The 13,585-nt window shown below is 43.7% G+C and overlaps 1 long non-coding RNA gene across 2 annotated transcripts; it reads left to right on the top strand.

Annotated features, from left to right (window-relative positions):
• The first annotated feature begins 1,969 nt into the window (after positions 1-1,969).
• LOC127304629 (uncharacterized) lies at positions 1,970-12,143 on the top strand. 2 transcript variants are annotated; one of them, XR_007853466.2, is made up of 3 exons: positions 1,970-2,045; positions 2,681-2,739; positions 11,774-12,143. It is a non-coding gene; the product is annotated as an uncharacterized lncRNA (long non-coding RNA). The 2 variants fall into 2 exon arrangements; XR_011745935.1 differs by lacking the exon at positions 1,970-2,045 and adding an exon at positions 2,071-2,167.
• The last annotated feature ends 1,442 nt before the right edge of the window (positions 12,144-13,585 follow it).

Genomic DNA, 13,585 nt, shown 5'->3' with positions numbered 1-13,585 from the left:
ACTTGCTAGAAGATGGAGGCCCAAGCCGACGAAGGAAGGTCCAAGCTGGATTCCAAATGATTCATGAAGAAGGAATACCTGTAATACAAGATACGACATACTTTCCAACATAGGCTAGGACTCCGTAGTTTGTTAGATATTTACCTCCATCAAACCCTACCTCGTGGAGCCTTTATAAGCCGGCCTAGCGGGTACCTTTAGGGCAATGATAAGATTTGAATAGACAATGCTTCATTGTAATCTGTACTTTGTATCATTATAATGAATTCTAACAGGAAGTAGTGATCCTCCACCAAGGGGATGTGAACATGGGTAAATAACCAAGTTACACCGTCCCGAGCATCCCGTCGTCTAGTTCCACCACCTCTACCTATGAGAACCCATGTTCGCACTATCATTATCAAGGGAACGACAACCACGCCGCTCCACCTTGTCGAACACTGGTCCCACAAGCCATGTCCAACTCCCACACGTTAGGCATGTTTGGTTCGTGTCCTCAGTCTCATGTGTGAGAAAAAGATGTTGCCTGGATTCAGCCTGGCATTTCTTTGTTTTGTGCCTGATCAGGCTGTCCTCGAGTAGGGTTGCTTTGTTTTATGCCTGACCTAGCAAAGCATTAAACATTCACTAGCATTATTATATGTACCCATAAGCACACCAAGGCTGGAAAACAACCATTGATTAGCACCAGGCTGCTCCTGCCCAAGCGACCCTTTTTGTGTGCCTCATCCAGGCTAAGCTAGGTGCCTAGGTTACACCCCAGGCTAAGCAAGTTGTCATGTCACCAGGCCAGGCTAGCACATGCTTCTCGAGGGTGGAAACCAAACACTCATCACCAGGCATGTTTTAGGAAGGCTCCAGGCTAGGCGCGACTCAGCGTGGACACCATCCAAACATGCTCGTTGCCCCCAAGGGGAGAACATAGACAAGCACCACCAACGTTTGACCCGGAAGGCATATCTATGGTTTCCCCATAACGATTTGGGCGGGTGCTCGAATTGCATCGCCGACACCTTTAACAAGGTTACGTGCCCGATGGCGCCACCGTCGATGGCTCCAACCACCGTTATAGCATGGTATTTACCGGCAACATCACCCACCCACCTTGATCCGGGCCAGCTTGTTTGCATAGCACTCCACCGCGAACTGCACAGCCGCAAGGAACCAGTCCGAGCACCCATGTGTCCGTAGGTTCTTGGAGTTCGACCACGAGGACGCCTCACCGAACGCCGCGTCGCCGTGCCCAAAAGAGAAGCTCGTCATAGTGCCGCTGGAATGCCGAGAAGCCGTTGTTGATGGGGAACACCTTTTTTCCACAACCCATGGTAACCACCCCGCAGATCCCGATAGAGCCTGCGATCCTCCTTTAATTGACATGAGCGTCATGAACATGGAGGGAGAGAAGATGACCTAGGGGTAGCACCCCACCACCCGTGTCATCGAAGCCCGCCTAGGCTTGGCCGGAGGCGGCTCCTGCGAAGACGGGACAAGGGGAAGAGCGGAGGGGGCGGCTGGTGTAGGTGTCGCCCCCACGAGGATGGCGCCGTTTTTTCTCGTGCTTCCACGTGGATTCTCTTCTACCTTTGAGTATAAATTAGATTCTCCGGAAAATGATCAGCCATACCTTGAAAACTCTAGAACCCCGCTTGTTGTTGTGAATAAATACCAACGACTCAGCGCATATATAATGACGATATCTTAGCAGCGCCACGTAGGATAAACGCTAAGTGGAGGAAAGAGAAAATAAAAAAGTTTGTATTATTTTAATTAAGAGATAATCTCTTAGCACAATCTCTCACAACATGTTTATGATATCTGGTTAGTAGAGGTAAAACAAAAAATAACTTGTTATATAAGAGTATCATATTTTATTGTCATGTCTAGATTAGGCAGGGAGTGTAGATAAGATAGTCTGAACTCGGGCGAAAGAAACAACAACACATTCTCCTCGTTCGGTACGGCCGTACGGGTCAGCACGCCCATTTTAGGCGAGTGCTCTAGTACAGTAGAGGCCCCCAACGGCAATATTCTCCCAGCCCACTTTGGTACGCTCTCCTCTATCTCTCTCCACAGAAAACAAACAAGAAATCTCTATGTTTTAGTGTTTCAGTTCTTGCCGTGTGCAATCGATTCATATTTTCCTCACCTAGACACTTGAATCTGTCTGGTTAGCTGCGGATTTGATTCCATTTGGTTTCTCTCCCCCCCCCCCCCCCGCCCCCCGGATTTTGGGATATTTCGACCTCATCGTGTGTGCGTGGGTGAATTACATTTTTTTTCCCTTTTCAAAAGGATGAATCTCGGGTTTTCTTATGTGTTTATGAAAGCAATATCTGTTCCTAAACTCGGACTTGGGTATGGTTCTTCTAAAAGCAAAACCCCAGATTTAGGGTTCTTGCTCCCTTTCCCCTTTTAGAAAGAGTTCATCTTGTTACCAACAAAAAAAAATCTTGCCTTTTCGCTTCTTGCTCCTTTTCCGCTGCACAAGGAAGTTTTAATCTTTGAACGAACAGTAAGATTATTTTGATTCTGTTCTTCTAAGGATGTGGAAAGTACTTTTTTGAGAATGCCCTCCAGAGAACTCCTGAACCTCTTTTTTTTCCAACTACGATCCAGCTTTCTTCAATACTTTGCGTGATCTTGCTCAGTCCTTCATTGACCCGAGTTTTCCCTTTTGCAGATCTTTTTTGGAGCCACTGCTGCAGCCAACAAGTTGGTGCTGGTTCTCCGTTTTCTGAGGTCTTTCTCTTACCAGCTCCATGCCCACATTACCCACCACTTTTGCTGCTGTGTGTAGCCTTGGTGCTGATTGTTGTATTGTAGTCTTACTTACAACTGAATGCCATGGAAATGCTCTGCCCCTGGGATTTGCATCGAGGGTCACATCCTTGCTTGTAGCCCTTGTAACATATATCTCTATTGTTTTTGTACGGGCTATTTTTTCCTCTGGCATTGCTTTGATATAGGTTGATATCTTAGCTATTTTTTGTCAGCATTCTATTTCTCGAAGAGGTAAAATAAAGAAGCACACACTGTTATCCTTATCCCTGTTCTCCTACTAGGTAAAATGTGCAAGTTCTAGGTAGCCATGTCTTCAGATTTCGGTCCTTCCTTTTAGATTATCAGATGGCATTCATAATATTTCTATAATAGTATGTCAAAAGAATGGTGAGGGCGATTGGCGATCTCGCGGCGCTCGCGGCGGCCGACGGCCTGGCCGCCTAGGCCCCTCCCTTTGGTAACGGTGAGATCCCTTCCCCTCCGGCCCCATGGAGACTCCTCTCCGGTGGCCAGTGGTCTTCTCAACTCTGCTCTCGTCTCGCCCTCCGATCCGCACCTATGACGGATTCCTCTACCTCCGTCGCAACGCACGCCGTCTAGTGCTGATTGATGGGACAGGTTCTACTGTGGACACCCGATTTCTGAAAGCCAATGAGATCATCCGTTCTGGATCTACGATCTTCATGCCTTGTCATCGCATCTCTGTTGGGGATCGGGACTTGGATCTGCCAGAGTCATCCACTGTTCGACAAGCTCAGGTACCCTCCCAACCTGCTCCCAAATTGGATCTTTGTCCAGGCTTGGACATTCAGCATAAGGTCTGGAAGGAATTTCATTGCCCAGTTGCATTTTCCCCCATGGCTTCTTCCAAGGAATTCTTTATGGTTGCTTCTTTTGGTTGATCTACCCTTCGGCTAGATCCTTTTCATGTCAGCCACATGCTTCAGGCCTGCCTTGGTGGTATAGCGGAGGATTTTAATGTGCTTTTCCTTCGAGATAGAACGTACAGGTTCTCAGTTCACAACCAGCAAGTGGGTTTCTTTGTTCATAATCTGCGGCATTTTAAGTCTACTGAGTTTGTGGTATTTTTTGCGCTATGAGGAAATGGTGGTCCTAATTTTGTTCGAGAACTTCATCAGTGGGAGGCTGAAGAGTCTCGTGCATGGTCTGTTGTTGGTTCTAAGTCGTATGCGGACATTGTGAGGCAGCCTCTCTCTGGCGCAAACCTTGTACCTCTTGGTCGCCACAATACAAGCACTCCAAGGCCTCCATTGGCGTCTGTGAAAGTTTCTTTTTTGAGCAATCTGTCCTCCGACGCAAGAGACGATCTTGAGGATGTCATTGCTGCAGGCCACACCTTTTCTCAAGTCCTTCATTGTTTCAGATTTGACCATGAGGATCGAGCTATCATTTCCCCCTGGACTCCCTTTCCCCGGCTCACCTCCAGGAATTACGTGACCTTATTGCTCTGCATTTATCAGAGGATCAATTAGCCATTATTTTCAGAGGCAACCCAGGAGAAAATACTCAGCAGACAACTATTCCGGTTTCTTCGGTTTTTAATAGGGTTACTCAATCCCTTCCTTCTGCGAGCGGGAATCCAGGCGTTCAAAACAATAGCTCGTTACCATCCAGGCCCCGTGTTTCGGCCTTTGATCGTCTCCAGGAACCTCTGCCGGCCCAGGACCCTATTCCGGCCCAACATCCTGGCCCCCGAGTCTCTGCATTTCAACGGCTTCAATGGCCGCCAGCCAGGCCGCTTCGGGATGATCTTTCTCGGCCCACCAATGGCCCAATTTGCCCACGTTGTCTTTTGCCAGGACATATTCGTAGAGATTGCCGAAAAAGAATAAAATGTCATGCTTGTCACAAAGAAGGGCATGTAAAGATCGATTGCCTTTTTTCCAAGAATTTGCCAGTTAAGACTCAATGGGTCTCTAAAGGAATTCATGATAAGCCAAAGGAAAGCACAGATATGCATATTTCAATGGGGGAACAGTAACCGTCGGATTGAGAATCCTACGGCTGGGATTGCTGAGCCTTCTCTTGATCTGACACTGGGTCCACGGAATATTCCGCATAAGGACCAAGCTCCTATGGTAAATGTGGATTTACCTCTTTTACCCCAACAAGGCCCTGTCGTTGCCGTTCCGCCTCCCAGTCAATCCCCTCCACCAAACCCTGGCTTACACTGTATCTCTGCCCCAACATCGGCCTCATCGGAGCTTCTCGCTGGCGCAGCCATGGCAAACTTTGCCGTTGACCCTGTGCCGTTCCTTCCTGGTGATTACGAGATACTGCATGTCGACGGCCGTCCTCAACAATGCCGCTACCATGTCGCCGGAGTGATTACGCCGCGGCATGAGGACCTCGCCATTGCAACGATTACACCGGATTTCCAAGGTGATCAACCCTTTGCTCTCACTAGAAACTATCTTCGGCAGTTTATGGAGGAAGAGACCTCGTTTACGCTTCAAATATCGCAGCGATGTCTGCTTGGCTCTGCTTATGTTCGTGTGGGAGTAGTGGCAGACAGGGACTGGTTAGTTGCACATAGTCCGTTTCAGTTTATGGGTCGCCAGATTTTGTTTGTTGAACACAATAGGGGTCGTAATCACCGTGCTTTTTCATACAACCGTGAATGTTGGTTAATGCTTCTGTCTTTTCCTGCTGATCTCTGGACGGATGAACACATTAGAGGTGCGGTTAAAGATTTTGGATCCCTGGTTACCTGGGACAAGGAATTAAGTTCATATGCTGCTCTGCTTGTTAAAGTGCGTGTGGTGGATCTACAATTCATCCCTCATAGCTGTGTTGTTTCTAATGGGACAGATAGATATGCTGAATCTTGGTCGGTCCCCATTTTCATTCTTAGCCAGAAATTATTGGGAGCAGCTCCTGCTGATGAAGATATGCCTCCAGCTGATGGTTCTACCCCACATCCACTCCCAGTTGTTGTACCTCACCACCAGCCTGATCTTCCTCAAGAGAATCAAGGATGGGCACCTTGGCAGCACCAGGTGCCTCCACCTCTGCAACAAGGTGTACACCAGCATGATCCCCTTGATGGGCTGCAGAATCCCATTGGACAGAATCTGAACTTCATTTTTGGAAATGCTGTGGGTGACCTTAATCTGAATGAGCTACCTGCACCTGCTGTGCCTGCTGCAAATGTGATGCCTGACCTTAATGCTCTGCCTCACCAGTTAAATGCTGATGATTTTCTAGAACTGAATGACCTACTTAACCCTGTGCAACAGGAGGCTATCAACTTGCAGGATGTGGAGATGCAAGACTTGCAGGAATTGGTGAACCCTGTAATTCACAATGCACCTGTTAATGGCTTGCAGATTGAGAATCATGTTGCAGATGATCACAGTGAATTGACATTGACCATTAGTTCAGATCCCTCTTCTGCTTCAGGGTCAGCTGTTGGTGTTGTTAATCAGCCAGTCTTTCACCAGAATCTGCATATTGGAATGGTCCTTATTCATGATCAGATTCAGCACAACACAGAAATGGAGGGAAATCTGGATGCTTCTGTGCAAGATTCCTTTCTATTTTCAAAAGAAGGCACCATTGCTTGGGCCTCTTTTTTCAAGCCCACCACTGTGGTGGCCCAGAAAGTCTCTATCCCTGCTCAGTGGGCTGATTTCTTCACAGCCAAGCTTCTGTCTCCTGAGGATTTTAATTGGGCCAAGGGTCTCCTGCAGTCAAAGATTTGGCAAATCCTGGGTGAGTTTGATAGTCAGCAGCATACCACATCTAGAGACTTTGTTCTCCCTCTACACTGCCCTGCTACTGAACCTGCTCACTGTAGTCTGACCAAGGCTTGTTCAGATGTGACCCAAGGCTTCTCCACACCACAAGCTATCAAGCCCAAGCTGCTCCTTGCTCCACCAGCATCCACCTCTGTTATTCATGCAAGGAAGAAGGCCAGAGCTACACCAATGTGTGCCTCAGAGGTAAGGAGGAGCCCCAGGATTTCTGCCTCTTCTAGGGGCTATAAGGCCAAAACTTGTTTTGACAGAAATTGCTTAGCTTGTGCCTCTGCTGCCCCTCCCATAAAGAAAGCAGTTGTAAAGAACCTATGCCCCAAATTCAGTATTCCAACTCCAGACTCTGATGAGGACTCACCAGCAGAGGACTCCACTCCTAGGCAGACTAGGTCTACCAGGGGCAAGAAGGTTTCATCCAAGAAGGAAGACAATGATAAAGCAAGTCATGGACAAGCAAAAAATAAGTAAAAGGCTTGGAGAGTCTGTTACTTTCAGCTTTCTTCCCTGCTATTTTTTCTTACTAGATGCTTGGAGCTTTTGGTCTTTTGTCAGGAAGTATTTCCTGTTGATTCTGGCATGTAATAAGACTCTTTACCTTACCTTATCATTAAGGATTATATACTTTTGGAAGTGCTGTAATGTTGTGGTAACTTGGTGGATTCAGTCTATGACTGTATCTATGGATGATATGTGCTTTTACTTTTAATATATGGATAAATTATTCTGGAAAGTGCTGAATTGGAATATTAGGGGTACTAATGACCCTGAGAAATGGCCACTTATTATGAATAAAATAAAAGAAAGTGGTTGCCATGTGATTTGCCTTCAGGAGTCCAAAAGAGAGCATGTGGACTTACCTTTCCTTAGAAACTTTTGCCCAAGGAATTTTGACTCTTTTGCTTTTGTCCCCTCTGTGGGGCGATCTGGTGGTATTATTACAATCTGGGATAGTTCTGTTTTCAAGGGGAACTGTGTGTTTCACAATAGTTATGCTCTCTTTGTTGAATTACAATCCACCAAATCTGACTTGTTTTGGACTTTGACCAATATTTATGCCCCTTGTCAAGATAGCCAGCAATTGGATTTCCTCCACTGGCTTAATAATGTCACTATTCCTGATGAAGAGAACTGGTTGCTTGTGGGAGATTTTAATTTGATAAGATCTCCTCAGGACAGAAATAGAGATGGAGGAAATGTTAATGAAATGTTATTATTTAATGAAGCAATTAGTAATTTGGGATTGGTGGATATTCCTCTCAAAGGAAGAAAGTATACTTGGAGTAATATGCAGGATTCTCCTTTACTGCAAAGGTTGGACTGGTTTTTTACTTCAGTTGCATGGTCTACTACTTTCCCAAATACCATGGCACTTCCTCTTGCTATGACCACATCAGATCATGTGCCCTGTGTTATTTCCATAAAGACATCCATTCCAAAATCAATAATCTTCAGATTTGAGAACAGATGGTTGCAGCACCCAGATTTTTTGGCTACTGTAGAGCACTCTTGGAATCAGTCCATTCACTATGCTGATGCAGCAAAAAGGATTACTGCGAAATTTAAAATCCTTAGAAAAGAGTTAAAGAAATGGTCCACTTCCATATCCTCTATTAACCAGGATATACAAGATTTGAATAGCCTCATTTCTCTGATGGATGCAATTGAGAATTTCAGAGATCTTTTCCCTATGGAGAGGACATTTAGACAGGCTATAAAAATGCATCTAGCTGGACTCCTTAAGCAACAGTTGGCCTATTGGAAGCAGCGAGGCAAGATTAAATGGGTTACTCTGGGAGATGAGAATTCTAGATTTTTCCATTCCATGGCTTCAAATCAGAAGAGGAAGAATCATATTGCTTCTCTCTCAAACACTAATGGGGATATAGAGACTGAACATTCTGCTAAAGCCAATATTCTTCTTGAATCCTATAAGCAAAGATTGGGACAGACAGAACAGGTTACTGGATTGCCAGATATTATTTCTTTGCTACACAGGCATCCAAATCTGGATTTCCGGGAGAAACCTTTTACCCCAAAAGAAATTGATGATGTTGTGGCTGCTTTTCCACACAATAAGTCTCCTGGCCCAGATGGTTTCAATGCTGAATTTCTGCAGAAATGTTGGCCCTTAGTTAAAAAGGACTTCTATGATCTCTGCAATCAGTTTCACCAAGGTTCATTGTGCCTTGAAAGCATCAATAGCTGTTTTATCACACTTGTGCCAAAAAAAGATGATGCATCTACTGTTCATGATTTTAGGCCTATATCCCTTCTGAACTGTACTCTTAAGCTCCTCACAAAGCTCTTGGCTAATAGGCTACAGACTGTCATTATGCAGCTTATCCATGAAAACCAATATGGGTTTATCAAATCTAGAACCATACAAGACTGTCTGGCATGGTCCTTTGAATATATTCATCTATGTCACAAATCCAAGAAAGAGGCAGTTTTGCTTAAACTTGATTTTGAGAAAGCTTTTGACAAATTGGATCATTCTTTTATTCTTGAGGTTCTAAGGAGAAAGGGTTTTGGAGATAAATGGTGTGCTTGGATCATGCAGATACTTTCTTAAGCTACTTCATCAGTTTTACTCAATGGTGTCCCAGGGTCTGTATTCAAATGTAAAAGAGGAGTGAGGCAGGGAGATCCTCTCTCTCCCCTTTTATTTGTGCTTGCTGCTGACACACTGCAAACTTTGGTTAATCATGCTATGCTTACAGGACACCTACACAGACCTATTCCTCTCAATTGTTCCCCAGACTACCCAATTGTTCAATATGCTGATGATACCCTTCTCATCATGCCAGCTGATGTCTCACAATTAGTACATTTGAAAGAGTTGTTGCATGCTTTTGGAGCAGCCACTGGACTGAAAGTTAATTATGAGAAATCTAATCTCATCCCCATCAATATTCCAGATGATTCTGTAAGACAGTACACAAATGCACTCAATTGTCAGCTAGGAAACCTTCCTATGCTTTACCTAGGGCTTCCCTTAAGTATTACCAAGCCCAGAAAAGAGTACTTTATGCCTCTTATCATGTGTATACAGAGAAGATTGCCATCATGTACCATGTATCTGAATTATGGCAGCAAACTCAGATTGGTCAATTCAGTTCTCTCCTCTTTACCCATTTTTACTATGAGTACTTTGAAAGTTTATCAATGGGTGTTTAATGAATGTGATAAATATAGAAGGCATTGTTTATGGAGGAATAAGGACTTGGATAGTAAAACACCACCACTGGCTTCCTGGGACCTTGTCTGTCGCCCAAAGGATCAGGGAGGGCTTGGAGTCTTGAATCTGTCAGTGCAAAATGACTGTCTTTTAATGAAACATTTACATAAATTCTATAACAAGGTCAGTATTCCTCGGGTGAGTCTTACTTGGGAAGCCTACTATCAAACGGTTTTGCCACCCCTTCGAGCAACAGATATTTCCTTTTGGTGGCGGGACTGTCTCAAATCCTTGGACATCTACAAGAACCTGGCTTCATGTTCTTTACAGAATGGTCGGTCCATTATGTTTTGGATTGATAAATGGGGGCCAGAGATATTGGCACAGAAATGGCAGTTCCTTTTCACCTTTGTTAAGAATGTGTCTCTTTCGGTTTGGGATGTTATAAATTCTTTTGACATTGCTGAGTTATTTCACCTGCCCTTATCAGTACAAGCTATGAATGAATATAATGCTTTACTCCACTTGGTGCACACAACACAACTCTCCCAGGATAAGGATAACTGGAATGTTACTGATAATGGACCAGGCTATAAAGTTTCTTCAGCATACAGATCTTTAACCAAACATGATCCTGTTATTCCTGCCATCAAATGGCTTTGGAAAAGTTGCTGCCAAGATAAACATCGAGTGTTTTTCTGGTTATTGATCCACAATCGTTTAAACACAAGAGCACTCTTGCAAAGGAAGAATTTCTATATGACTGATTATACATGCATCATGTGTAATCAAGCAGTTACTGAGACCAGAGATCATCTGTTTTTTACTTGCCCATTTGCACAACATTGTTGGCAGTACATGTGCCCTCTCTGGAATCTTGCTCAAGTTACTATGCCAAATGATATCCAGAATTATATACAGAGTATCAAAGCACATATTCGGCAGCCTTTCTTCATGGAAATTATAATTCTCATTTGCTGGACGATTTGGACGACACGAAATGATGGTATTTTCAAAGGATTGACTCCTAGTCTCTACAGAGCCAGGCGAAAATTAAAGGATGAATTGTCTCTCCTTATTCACAAGGCCAAGAGGAAGTCCTATGCGGGACTGCAGGTTTGGGTAGAAAACTTTGTATAGTACTGTAGGACCTTTTTCTTTTATTTCAGTGCTTTTCTCTAGCACTGTTTGTACAGTCATTTATTTTAATAAAATATAAAAATATGCAGTGAGGAAACTCACTGTTCAGCTTCAAAAAATATTTCTATAATAGTTTTGGGCAAGGAAGATAATGTTGAATTTCCAGCTTGGATGGCTTTTTGTTTCGTTGAATTCGCATAAGTTGTTACTCTCTCTATTTAAAAATAGAGGACATATATGGGTGTTCCTAGCATGTTGTTCACTATCTCTCAAATCAGTTTAGTGCATTTCTTAGGCTAGAGACAACATGCAGAATGACTAATTTTGAGAGTACATTCACTTTACACTTGATTAATATTTAATTTCCTAGCATGTTATTCTCCAGCAATATTTAATTTCTTTTTACCTTTCAATGATACAAAAAAGGGGCGAGGAAACTATTTCCTTTTTTATGAATCAAAAAATAAAAGCACTCACAAGAATATTTTATCCTTAGGGTAATCAATCGGTAATTTTTATGCTCAAGATCATCATCCATTGGTATCCTTAGGGTAATCAGTCGGTATTTTTTATGCTCAAGATCATCATCCATTGGTATCAACGAGTTGCTATTATGGCACAACATAAACTCATATAAATGGAATTTTATAAGTGCATATAAAATAAAACAGAACCAGTATGTGCTCATTGAATTTCCTTAGTGGAATAATGCAACTTAAGTTCAAGGGACAGTAAAGATTGTATACTGACTTCTGAATTCCAACCCCTGATCCTGATTTTGGTCATGTTGAGGAATCCCTGTTTTACTAATGTGGGGCAGCTGTTTCCCACTATATTTGATGGATAGAAACCCAAATGGGTTTATATTTTGATATATTTTTTCTTGACTTCGCAGTCTATATGGCTGAGACTGGGGATGGAAGTCGTTTGCCATCACCCCTTGATGTGCTGAGTTCAGATGTTCACTCCAGGCTGGAGTTCCACAAGTATGCCTACATTGACTGTGTTGGCATAAAAAAATGTGCTTGATTGTGTCATCGAAAAAAAGGTAAAGCTCCAGCAAGAACAGAATGGTAAGTACTGTTTTGTGTCCTTCACACTAATAATTCTGATTAGGTCATAAATGTGTCATCTTTATTTATTACTTCATAAGAATGTCAGAGACATAATTTAAAATTGTTAGTTCCTAAGAAGATCATGCCACCGAAGATGAATTATGGTGGCATAACAAAATAGGATAATCTGAAAAGCAAGATTTCACTTCTTCTAAGTTCTAAGCTACACAAATTAATAGAGATGTTCTAATTAACACACTTTCTTTTTATCAGTCAAGCCTAGATATAAGCCTGGCAGAATAGCCTTAACTGTGTTCTATCCATTTGCAACCATAAAGATCATAAAGATTAAAGGGAGGGAGAAACCATGTAAGCTCTTAATTTTTTAAAAAGGTCATATGCCTTATAATCCCTATGAATAAAAAAGAGAGAAGTCCAATTTACCCTTCTAAATTTGTCTCGAAGTTCAGCTTACAACCCTCAACTTTATTTTGGTTCAACTTTCAACCATGAATTCAAAAAACCGTTCAGAATCACCCCTTGCATTGTCTTAAGGTGGTTTTCTTGTGTATTGTACTGGCTAAATATATGAGCAACGAGCTCAAATTGTGTAGGTGTTTGCCAAAGGATCGACCATCCGCGTATTCTGCTGTGTTGCGTCCCTCTTCTACTGCCTATGTGCAAGCTAAATATCATACCTCTCTCTGTCACAATTATCAACACGAGACTATTTTTTTCATCTCTCTCAATTCTGCTCAAAATTTGCAACCGACAGTAGCAACAGCACGCCTCTCTCATGGATCAACGATGGTGCTGTCGCATTTACCCTCCAGCCGTTGTATGCCTCAACTTCTCCATGGAACCACGTCGCAGAGCTACTACGACGCTCCCATATCGCTGACCCTGCACTGCCTGTCGGATCCTCGACTGGTGATGCAGAGGGCAGACGCCATAGCCTGGTGATACGTCTGAAACGTATCTATAATTTTTGATGCTCCATGCTTGTTTTACACCAATTTGTATATGTTTTCCTCATGCTTCATTGCATTTTTATACATTTTCCGGCACTAACCTATTAACAAGATGCTACAGTGCTAGTTCCCTGTTTTCTGCTGTTTTGTAATTCAGAAAAGTTGTACAGGTAATATTATCGGAATTGGACAAAACAAAAGTCGAAGTCAATATTTTTCCGTAATGAAGACAGAGTCCAGAGGGGAGTCGAAGAAAGGCAGCAGGGCGGCCAGACCGGCCCTAGGCGCGGCCTGGCCGTGGCCCACGCCTAGGGGTGGTGTGGGCCCCTTGGCCTCCACCGACATCGCCCCTCCGCCTATTTAATCACGATCTCGGGAAAACCCTGAACACCCGAGCCTCCATCCACGAAAAGTTCCGTCGTGGCCGCCATTGCAGACCCTAGCTCGGGAGGGTTCTTAAGCTCTTCTCGACACCCTGCTGGAGGGGGAAATCATCATCGGAGGCATCTACATCGCCATGCCCGCCTCCGAAGTGATGCGTGAGTAGTTCATCCCTGGACTATGGGTCTATAGCAGTAGCTAGATGGTTGTCTTCTCCAATTTTTGCCTCATGTTTAGATCTTGTGAGATGCCTAACATGATCAAGATCATCCTTACGTAATGCTACATGTTGTGTTTTTT

The sequence above is a fragment of the Lolium perenne genome, chromosome 5 (genome assembly GCF_019359855.2).
Source record: "Lolium perenne isolate Kyuss_39 chromosome 5, Kyuss_2.0, whole genome shotgun sequence".
Classification (NCBI taxonomy): domain Eukaryota; kingdom Viridiplantae; phylum Streptophyta; class Magnoliopsida; order Poales; family Poaceae; genus Lolium; species Lolium perenne.
This window is presented reverse-complemented; position numbering and strand designations above follow the sequence as displayed.